The sequence below is a fragment of the Amphiura filiformis genome, chromosome 5 (assembly GCF_039555335.1).
Source record: "Amphiura filiformis chromosome 5, Afil_fr2py, whole genome shotgun sequence".
NCBI classification, from domain to species: Eukaryota; Metazoa; Echinodermata; class Ophiuroidea; order Amphilepidida; family Amphiuridae; genus Amphiura; species Amphiura filiformis.
In genome coordinates this window covers 59,489,944-59,502,312 of record NC_092632.1, presented here as the reverse complement: position 1 = coordinate 59,502,312, position 12,369 = coordinate 59,489,944, and the positions used below count along the sequence as shown (strand labels likewise).

The following is a 12,369-nucleotide window of genomic DNA, read 5'->3' as shown; positions in this document are numbered from 1 at the left end:
GCACTGACTGTGTGTGTAATCAGTGGCGTCGATTTGTGGATGAAGAGGAATGGGTTTTTGGCATTGAGAAAACTAAGGGGGGGGGGGTTACAGGAATAGGGCATTATGTAATTATTTATTGTTACATTATCCAGAGATGGAACTGAACCGAGACTGGGGCCAGTCTAGTTGAAAATGGCTGCCAGAATGGGAGCTAATATTGCTCGGTGCACTCTTTCAGTATTCTAGCAGGAAGTTTATCAGGTCCTGGGGACTTGTTTGGTTGCAGGTCTGTGAGAAGCTTTTTCGCCCCCTCTGGGGCTGCATCTCAGGGTATGGCATCCCACAGCTTCAGTTGGGTTGTTTGTAATGTCCTCCTGTGTGTACACTGACTTGAAGTAATCATGTAAGATCTGCCTTCAACTGACTGTTGTCAGTTGTAGTGTTGCCATGAATAAGAGGTGGGATGCCTCCATTGTCAATTCTTTTAGATTTTACAATTTTCCAGAATTGTTTGGAGTTTTGGTGAATGTTATCAGACATAGTATTGTTTATGTAATCCCCTTGAGCGTGTCTGAGTTCTTTCTTATAGTTTGTTCTGTATGTTCTAAAAGCAGTTTCATCCTCTTCTAAGTTTGATTTATTTTGTTTATTGTAGTAACGTCTTTGAAGTTTACGTTTCATACGTTTGCGTCTATTATTATACCAAGGCAAATTGTATCTACTTGACGACAGTTCGGTTGGTATATAATTAACCATCAGATCTGTAATTTTTCTGTCAACAGGGTCCAATTTAGTTGGACAGAGTTTTTATGCAAATTTTGAATAAGGGATTTCCTAAAAGTTTCAAGGTCTTGACACAACAATGAGAGGTCGCCCTTAGAATACTTGAAGATCTTACATCTGGGCTGACTCTTTTTGAGGGGTTTAACATCACAAATGACTTTAACAACCTCGAGGTCACTCAAGCCAGGAAGGGTGTCTATCTGATTGACAAGAGTGGGGTTTGTGGTCAGAAATATATCAAGCGTGCTCTTACCACGACTTGGAACCCTCACAGTTTGGGTTAGGTGGTAATTGGTACATATTATCAAAATTGAAGGAAGTAAGAACAATTGACTTTGAAAAGAGCCACCAGGCTTGACAGGGTGATTACTCCAGTTTATGTCCTTCATGTTAAAATCACCACTCAGCCAGAATGAGCAGGCGAGCATACTATAGCTGGAATGAAGTACATAGACATGTCAGAGTTATAATAAGTGCACATATAAACAACAGTTTTTACCCAACTCAAGTTTTATCCATAACAAGGTCAGCATCAACAGCGAGATCATCCAAAAGCTGAGCAGGCATGTTTTTGATTGCAATTAAAACACCACCATAGCCATCATGGCGGTCGATCTTACGGAAAACTTGGTAGTTTGCCGGAAAGATTTCACAATTTTGGATGTCAGGGTTACGCCACGTTTCCGTGCCTATTATGATGTCTGGTTGCTCACTGTCAATAAGAGCCTGTAGTTCTGGTACCTTGCGTTTCAGGTTCAATCCAAAAGTTTTTTTGCTATTATTGGTATCAGTTATCCCGGAATGCATTGCTGAATCATCAGATATATTGTCATGTTTATGAGGCATTGGTTTGGTAATCAGAGGTACTTGATCACCATTACAATTATTGATGTTGATAATTGTTCCACCACGGTGTTTAGTGGTGGATGGGGCATAAGATTCAGTTCTCCCGGTATGCATTGCTGCAACAGATGGAGAGCAGGAGTGTTGTAAAGGTGAACAATGTGCGTGTTGAATGCATGTCTCCAGAGTATGAGTTCTATGAAAAGAATGGTACAAGTCGGGAAAAACACACTTTTGATAACGAACACTGCAGCCCTTATATTGATTTTTGAACTAAAATGCTAATTCCTATAATTTCAGTGCATCAAAAAAGTCCATGGAAAATTTGGAAATTAATGAGATATCAATGGAGCTGGGAAAAATTGATGCAATTTTTTGTTTTGAATACTTCATAGTTCATACTTTATTTGGGTAAAATAATCACACTAGTTTAATAATATTTTCCTGATGGAATATTGTTATTGCACCATTAATAATATTTACATAATACACTATACCCATATCAATCACACGTGTATACACATACATGCAATATATTATTACCTAAAAATATATTTATAATTATTATAGAATACATTTGTAAAGCACATTTTTAGGTATGTGGGATTGCACTCTTTGAATTTTAGGGATTCGACGATGCATCCACTACGCGCCAACGTAAGTTGTTAAACGGTGTTGAACAAATGTGGTGCATATACAGCATGACCGAATCAAAATCAAGCTAAAATTTACATAAAAGAAATGTCAGTTAGTCAATGCCACTCAACATCAGGATTTGCTGATTTTTTTGTTAATAATGTCAAAATAAAACTTGGTAAATGTTTAGCCATTTCCTACAAAATAACGAATTCAACATGTAACTGATGTAAGCATGTATACATTGTACGCACACAAGTTCCGGGCACGACTGAATTTTAGACGCTCAAAGCAACTTCAGTTTGTTTTTACACTTTGAGAGTTGGTACAGTGTAAACACAGAAGTTTGGTTCTGGTTGGCCAATTTGATCGTTTGACAATCCCAACAGACTGCTTATCTCATTACGTTTGTTGATGCAGATCTATGTTCTTGAAGGGAACACAAAGCTCTGCATATATTGCTTATTAATAGGACGCTCGCATCAATCTGAGCAAGGGAATGCTCTGCTTATTTAACTCATCCAGCACATAACCGCACATTTACATTATCAAGTATTTCATTTGTACACCATGTTATAACATTACCCCAAATGGATTGGTATCACTTTTGGAGACAATTTGTAGTTCTGTAGCAAAAAAATATACAATACGGTAATACATTTCACTTTGTCATCTATATGAGGATGAACATCATCCAGTGAATAAAATGAATCCTATAATTGAAGACAGAGATAAGAAGACTAGTTTGCGTCACTGTCAATCAAATTCCATCCGATCCTTGATTGGTTAATAGCGCGTAAAAGGAAAGTCATTTTATTTGGTGCCGATCAGAGAAAAGGAATAGCACAAAATGGTGAAAAATTGTTCACTTTTATAAGGCAAAAAGCAACTTTTCTAGGCATTGTTGACTTGGTGCCTTAAATTCGTGAAATAAAGTTTCCAACTACCATGTAAATATCTAACTTTTGAGATGGTTTGTATGTTTGAAGGTGTAAAATTAACAATAAGGCGCAACTCTATCATCACGACACCTGTAAACAAACTGTGCTCCAGTTTGATTGACAGATTACATCAGACGCAAACTATATAGTCTATTTATCTGTCTTCCAGTATAAACCACCACCTGTTGCAAGAACTTCCCATAGAGTATTTTTGAACTCAATCTGCATAAAAGAAAGTCAAAAGTATGCTCAAGGTGATTTACAACATGTTATATTATAAGACACTAGGAGTAAGAACTTTGAACCTGTTGCGTCACAAATATTGAGATGAATACCCAAACCTTTCATACACATTGTCTCCAATATATAAAACATTAAACGACATGGCTTGCTATGTTAACCTACATGTACATGTAATCTATATAAAAGCAAAACCTGCTCAGATAAAATTTTGTTTCTCGTGCAAATCACTTATTTGGATGTCAATTTGAAATGTCACCAAATTATATAAAAAAAACATCTAAAATGTTGCTGTACTTTCAGCAAAAACACACCATTTATACCACAGTAGTAGTACTTATCTGAATTTCAATTAACATATATCATACCGTAATTTTATCGTAGTACCTAAAATCACTTTGCACCATGACTGTACATCAGGCATGAGACTGCACTTCCTTAAAATTTTTGAAAATGCACATGAAATTGTGCAAAAAGTACCAAAAACAGGCCTAAATTAAAACATGCAGAAACTGTGACTTCAAACATTGAAATCAGTCTTAAAACTGATATGCAACATATGTTTGTAGCAGGGATGAAAGTCCACTTTTGACCCAAAAAAACAACGAGAAACAATGTGAACTCGACCAAACTGCAATGGCCTCAAAACATGTACATTGATCTGTTGCTCCTTTTCTCAATATGGTAACGTATGCTAGTGCATAACAAAGAATGTTAATGCTTGATGATTAAAAATAACTTAATATCCTGTTCATTTCATTCTAAAGGGTTCAATTCAAACAAACAATCCGCTTGTCAAATATTGTGAAGGAAACTTGCAAACTTTTACAGATCTCCAAAACACAAACTAGTAGTTACCACCCACAGTGCAAGGCCAAATCTGAAAGCTCTGCCAGATCAGGACACTACAGTGGTGCACAAAGATAAATGTGAATCAGCCCGCATTCAAATGTACTTTGAATTTGAAAAGATTGTGGAAAAGCAATACTCATCTGATGATGCGCAATTTTCCCACAACAGACAAGAGTTGGGTCAAGTTTGCTGACCTCAATTCTTCTTGTCAGCAGTTTGTCAAAACTTCTGCAGACAAGATACCTGTATGCACAAGCAGATGCACCAACAAGAAAAAGCAAACACTATAGGGATGCAAGTTTTTAGGCTTGCCTGAAGGCAGTTTTTTGTAGTCTAGATTTGCACAATTTCTCTCCTTACATTCTATGATAAATGCTCTAAACAATTTTCCTTGAAGACTCCAGAAGGAGTTACATGTATTTAATGTTCTCCTGCACATTCCAAAATACAGTCCCTGTTGGTTTTAGTGATGTTTACAGGAATGTAAAAGCGCTTTGGGAAATCCTGATGGAAAATTGGTGCAAATACTGCAATTAATGCAATTGAGCATAGTCCCCTGAGCATAGTCCCCCGCGCATAGTCCATGGTCATTCCATTTAATCCTGTTGTAAAAGACAAATAGAGAAAAGAGAGACCAAGAAATAAGTAAATCGTCAAACCTTCTGAGTGAGATATCTATTGAAATTAAAAACTTATCTTACATCTAGGATATGTGATTTATTTATTTTGCTGGAAGCTCTAGATTGTTTCCATTATTGGATATCTCAAGTGTACTGTACCTCCATATAGTTTGTTACACAGTCAATCCAATCTGGTCATCAAACAGCTCAAACCATAGATCCTGATAAACCAGAATCTTTGCTCAAGCCAGGATCAAATATAGATGGTGGATAATTCACTTTGTAGAACAAACATTCAGAATATGTATGGTCAACAGCAAATTATTGCCTGATTAAAATGAGTGCTGCATGGTTTGCTGTAATGACTTACCTAATTTCTCTTGTTGCAATTACCATGTTTGCATGTGTAATTCTTCATTTGCACATATGTGTTAATGGCAGGTCCTGTGATAAAAATTTGAAAAAATGATGATGTCACATCGTTTAAAATAGTACACATACCATTTGTACATCAATTGTAGATAAATGAGTTGTTATTTCAGTGATTCTGACTGCCTGTCAGTTAGGGTCTCCTCATGGGCCCATAAGTAAATAAAATAAATAGCACCTTTTTATCAGACCTAAAAGGATTCAAAGCACTTTACCAGTTCAACTAATCTGCACTGAGCTTCTCTTTGATCTGTTTGATGCCATAGATACACTGAAATGGTAGTTGGGCCCAAATGGTAAATTGCAAACTCATTTGAGTATATTTTATTCTTTTTCACAACAGGTCAGCATTACAGTATTACTGGTCAATGACATCATGAGATGCACACCATGAAAATGTTCACTCCATGCATCCTAAAGTGACCCCTGATATATGACATAGACCTTAAATTGGGCTCTTGGGTGTCCATAGCTATGAGCTAAAAATTGGTACATGGAATTGAAACTTACCATATTCAAGAATATTGGGCATTTCATTTGGACCATTGCAGGACCGCATGAAGCCAAAAAAATTTTCAGACCTGTCCTGGTTGATGGTAGCTGGAGCAATACCTGCCTCTGGAAAAATGGCTAAAAGCTCTCTACAGTACGATTCAAATCCTATTACCATTGACTGGAGGTCAAAATAGGTCTTTGTGGAAATGAATGACTTGGATGTGTGACACAGCTCATTCCAGTCTCTAAACCAGGCCATGCTTGACTGGTTTTCAGCCAATCGTGGGTCATCCAATGATCTAGGATACAAAAGAAAGAAAAGATCCAATTTAAATATATATTCGAATACTACATCACTCGTTTTTAGGTTAATAAATGCATATCAAGTTTTATCAACTGTTGAGAGTAGGATGGCCACAATGCCAGACTATTGTTGTACCACTGCCTACATACACAAATGTATGGTAGAAATGTAACAGAATCTGCAGCAGTTGGAAAATTGTTGGGCACTTTGAATTCCATATATTTTGTCTCCTAGTAACTTCTGTGCAAACCCGACTACCTAATTAGATAGAAAATATTCTGCTCGGAATGAAGGTGAATATAGCATTTTTGTACGGTCGGTCACGCATGAAAAATTTACGCACAAAATTTTGTTTGTCATCAAATAAAACTATTTTCCCAAAGATGTGCAATTATGCAATCAGACAATTTGGTTATGTGGTTTAGGAAATACAGGCCTTTGAAGGTCATAATTGGCACATAATAGTGCCCTCAACGGTGAAAATCACACATATTTACCTTAAAAGTCCTGGCAAAAGAGTTATTTTTGTGATTTCAGCCATATTTTAAAAATGTTGTAAAGAAGAAAATATAGCAATTAAGACCCTGGATTTTTAATATTTGCATAAAAGAACATCAAATAAATAAAAAACAATATGCCTTCTTTAGCTTTATTCCCACAATTATCGCTCCATGAATATGCAAATTTATGACAAAATCAGGATTTTCCTAAAAAGGGGTAAAAATGGCCAATTTTATTAATCTTTAGAAGGCCATATCTTCGCAACGGATTGTCAGATTCAGTTGATTCAAATGGTTTTTAAAATCATTTTGCAGAAGGAACAATACTGACCGAAAAAGTCATTCCAGGGGTGGGTTTGAAATTTTCACATAGCCCCCCCTATTGAGAGTGAAATTGTACAAAATATTGCGCGCTATGGCCTACTGAGATGCGTCTAATGCACAAACTCGAAAGGGGGAGTGCATTAGACGTATCCACAACATATCAGTACATTGGTTTCTACATGCCGTCTATCACACGGAAAACGGCAGCAATCGCATCGTCACGGAAGATGCGCGTCTAAAATACTTCAACAAGATCGCAGTTCGTGCAACTAAAAGGGTAAACAAGTTTTGTTCATTTTTAAAGGGGAGCCATGACGACAACTAATTTTTCAGGCCTTGCCGTCTAGGCTAGTGGTTAATCACTCGTTAGCAGGATGCTAGGCGAGTGGTCGAAATTGCACAAATACCACTTATTTGGGTATACATAATATATTAAAGTAGAGCTTCAGTATTAAAACAGTATTTTTGTTGAAATGCGCGCAAAAGCTTTGTGACTTCTCCTCTTGGAGAGGGCACGGAATCAATGGCTGATTCTGGGATAGTCACAGCGAGCGATGTAAAGTGTCTATGGCGAGTGAAAAATCGCTCACTAGAAATAAAGTTTGGGCGGCGAGAGGCCGAGAGCGAAAGATAGCCGGGGGTACTCAGTACAAATGACCATACGGGACGTGCATAAACATTGGTAGCATTTTCAGCCTTCTGGTATATCAATGACCCCTTTTTCAAAGCCTATTTTGGTATATGAATGGGTCCTTTTTCAAAAATTTTCTCAATTTTTTCGAAAACAGCCCAATTTTTCCTTAATCTAGCCAAAATTTCCAAAATTTTGGGAAAATTTTTAAAAACTAAGACAATTTTGGGTAAATTCGGCGAAAATTTTGACTTTTGGTATATCAATGGGTCCAAATTTCTTGAAAAATTGGTATATTTATGGGTCTACTTCCAAAATCTCAGCGCACGTCCCTACCAAAACCAAACTTGAGTACCCCGGGTAGATAGCCTCAAATGGCAAGGCGTGATTTTTGCTAATTAAAACATGCTTTATTATTAAAATAATATTTAACTGACTAAGAATGAGAATAAACCAAAGGGACAAAATTTTTATCGTAGTGGATACCACCTGTGCCAGCATATCTACTACTCAAAATATTGGACCTGCTTGTTGTCTATCACGTTTGGTCTGTACGTCCCATAAAAAATTATCTAATTGGTTTAATTTTTCTTTTGAGCTTTTATGTTATCTATTTTTTGATCAATCAATAAAAAGAATAAAAAACAACACATGAAAGCCTGACTTCTCCAACACCGTACTCAAAGAATACCAACTCAAGATTACACCACCAATAACACTATATATTCCACCATCTTGGTTTGTCACTCAAAATGGAGGCTACATACCAGTATCGGGAAGGGCCCAAAATCAAACAATCATGATAATTTCTGTCTTTACTTCGAGCATTTGCAAAGATTTGCGCATGCTGCTCATTTGTGATACAACTTGTTACAGAACAAGTTTTAACTACAAATTTTTTTTATCAAAGTTTGTCAGTTGCAAGGGAAACATGATAACCCTTATATTGAATTGCCCTCAGAATGACATTTCAGGAAAAGTGAGTATAGGCATGCTAGTACATATTCAGTTGAGTATGGTCTTTGTATTCAACTCAATTGTTAAAAGTAATTCATTGAGAACTACACATACTTAATTGGAGAAGTGTTGTGGAAGTTTTTCAACAGCACAGAGGTGACTTGCAAAAGTTCTATGGCTTTCTCCAGGTCACTCTGGGTATGAGGCTGGTAGTTCTGTATAGAAGATAATAATATAGAGATTTTTCAGTGGCATGGATTATTTATAATTAAAATAAATACAAGTTCCTTAGGCCAAATGAAAAATAGATTTGTCTCATGTCCCCAGAGCGCTTTTGATATATGCTGCACATGAGACAAATCTATTAATTTTTGGACCTAAAAACAAATATGTGACCCCTCAGCACAACTGAGCCCGGATGTCGCCAATCATCATTTTTGAGATATTCAACCAAAATATTCTGCTTGAAATTAGCATTAAAATGATGTATATCATGTCTATAGTACTTGACATTTAAGTAGTGAAAAATCAATAAAACATTCAATAAATCCTTTGTTTCCTATTTATTGTTAAGTTCAATGGAGCATATCTCAATAGTGGCACTGGTGACATCCGGGCTCAGTTGTGCTGAGGGGTCACATATTTTGAATTATTTGTAAAACTGTTATTGTTGTGTGTAAAATATATTGTATTGAACATAATTCACTTTAATGTGCACATAAGTGAAATGAAATATTTATTTGGGGTGTAGATTAAGCCATGTGTAAATTAAAGCCATAATGTACCATCTTTAATATAATATGGAATATTAAAACATAAAAATTGTTAATTTTTTTCAAACCGGATTGTTTATAATATTCAAACATGTCCCAATGTACAACTGAATGGAATTAGTCAAATTTGTTATATACACATGTATTTGTAAGGTGAACAGAGCAATTTTGACTTAATGTCGTATGACGTCACGGCGCTGACAGCCTCTATTCGATAAGACGATAATAATTATACATTATGGCTTTAGACACATTATCCATATCGTAAACTTCCATGTGTACAAATTTAAGAAATATTTAGTCATGAATATTGATACTTGTATTGTCATTTTAAGGCGGGTCGGAAGAAGCACGACCAAGCAAATATTCAGACAAAAAAAGCCAGCATCAAATGAATGAATGGCATGGGTTCGAGCTAAGAGATCTAAAGGCTTGATTATATTTCTGCATGGGCTTTGATTTTTCTAAGGAGAGGGAAAATGCCCCAGAATTTGTTTACAAAACATTTTGGCCTTGATTCTAGAACCGCAGCACATTGAAATTTAAATGACATTATTGGCTTTGTTGACTAAGCAGAATTTATTTAGTTAAATATCTAAAACTGGGAAATATGACTCCTTGTCATCCCACACGCCTTAATATGTCCAAATTGTTGACAGTTCAAGAAAGATGTAGGTACACATTGACAATTTACATTGTTAGTCACAAAATGCCTTTTCTTTGTAAACAGAAAAGAAAAACATGTTTGAATGAAATGTTAATGAAATAAAACTAATAATATGAAAGCAATGAGAAATCAATTTCATGAATTGGCAATTGACTACAACTTTTTTGAACTTCTATGTGAGCCGTGTGTGCGGCCACAAATTGTGTATAGAATTAGACATTTCAACAATTGGAAGATCATGATAGGCTCTTACAATAACCATTTACTGTTCCATTCAGCATATCTAACTTTCTAGGATATGGATGCACCACCGATTGACTTCAATGACTTGAGAGGCATTTGATGCACCCTAAGCTCCTCTTTTTTTTTTTTACTGAGGACTCCCATATCAAGTTGTTAATCAGAATACAATGTGACTACAACTATATTGAATTTTAAATATTAATTGTTTGGTTTTAACCATACCCACCTGTAGGACTTCAATCATTCCATCTCCCAGGACATCATAGGCAAGATGGTTCCTCATCCTGGATGAGGAAGTCAAGTGGAAGTGGTCTGGTGTGAGTCGGTGGTTCGTCTTCAACGTGTTTGTATGTTGGTCGTGTGTGAATGCGCCTCTGAATTGCTCCCAGCATATGGCATGATCTCCAATCTTAAGGTACCTTGTTTTTGAATTGCAACCACTTTTTTCGATATTATTTCTAATTTTTTTGAAGTTGTGCTGGAATTAACAAAAATAGAATATTAATCTTCATTTACTTGTTTTTAAAATTTTACAATGTTAGTTGATGCATTCAGAAGACATTGCAACAATACACATAATATGAATAATGGTGACCTACACACAATACCCTATCAAATTTTACATGTATGTGTGAGGAAAGCTAGAAAATGTTATGTCTATTTTCGGAATATTTAATTTTATTTAAAGGTAGGTGAACTGATATATTTGGAAAATGGAATTCTTAAAAAATGATGTGTAACATAAAATGTTGTCCCTTTAAAGCATTTGTTTAAAAAAAAAACATGTACATTTTTCTTGTAAATGGGACTAATTCCCTATGGAATTGCTGACATTTATACAGTGTGATGATCATGATAATAGTCTACAATGTTATTTTGTTAATGATATTCATATAATTAATTGGTATCAAATGTGATTAACAAATAATTGAAAATAGGATTTCCCAAATTGGTGTAATTTTGAAGATATCATCAGAAACTTGTTAAATTAGTCTCAAGACATTCAAGACTAATTCAACAATTTTTTTATGATTTCTTAATAAATATACTGATTTGGAATGCCTAATTTCAATACGTCATTGAGAAATCTGTAATTTGATGGGTTAAGTGGGGGGGGGATGAGGCTGTCAATTATGTTACCAATACACCTTTAAATTTAGTATTTAAAAATAGATTTGTGTACGGATATGTTTAAACTTGGATCAAATACCACAATCTACTCACAGATGGATCCATTAAGAATATATGCGGTTCTCCTGTAACTAAATTGGGGATTGTAAACTGCTGGTCGACTGCTGCTGATTCGCTGCCGAAATGGTTCGTGATAAAACTCCGGTTGGCTTGTGCCCCATCACACACACTCATGTGTACATGAAATCCATGTTGTAGCAAAGCGTAGACTGCGTCCCAATATAACGTAAATAATGTCCCGCAGTTTATCTGAGAAGTTGGCCAATAAGCGAATGGAAAGTGAAAGCCTTCACAGCCATTAAATATAAACTGCAAGACATGAGTTGCAACCTCAGTTTTGCCATCACCTGAAATTATGAAATAAAGAGTCTTATAAATGAACTGTGATAAAGGGAAAAGAGAGAACTGTTTCGAAAATATATTATATAATCATCTCAAAATAACCTTATACCTATTGGACTTTTAATTCAAAGTGTTAACAGTTATGCAGGCCTTGCCATCTAGATTTTAAAGGCGAGGGGTTAATCACTCGCTAGCATGATTCTAGGCGAGTGGTCGAATTTTCACAAATATCACGTATTTGGGTATAATCAAGTGAGCTGGATAGCTTCGGTCTTAAAATGGTATTAACTATTAAGTATTCATGTTGAAATCCGTGCGAAGCGTGCTAAAATTTCTACGCTTGGAGGGGCACAGAATCGATTAAATGCTGACATTGCTGATTCGATGGCTGATTTTGGGGAATTCGCAGCGAGTGATGTTTATTGTTTATGGCGAGTGGAAAATCGCTCACTAGAAATCGAGTTTGGGCGAGCGAGAGCGATCACTCGCCTCAAACGACAAGGCCTGGTTATGACTCAACTTTAATAATTGTAATCTGTTTGAATACTTTTTTTCCCAAATCACAGTATAAATGTACGGCATAATTGGACAAACCTAAGCAACACAGATTGAATTT

The 12,369-nt window shown here is 35.8% G+C and overlaps 1 long non-coding RNA gene across 1 annotated transcript; it reads right to left on the bottom strand.

Moving 5' to 3' along the window:
- Positions 1-2,046: 2,046 nt before the first annotated feature.
- On the bottom strand, positions 2,047-8,903 carry LOC140153453 (uncharacterized). The gene is made up of 4 exons (XR_011859110.1): positions 8,652-8,903; positions 5,837-6,120; positions 5,268-5,341; positions 2,047-4,879 (listed from the first exon to the last, which is right to left on the bottom strand). It is a non-coding gene; the product is annotated as an uncharacterized lncRNA (long non-coding RNA).
- Between the last annotated feature and the right edge of the window lie 3,466 nt (positions 8,904-12,369).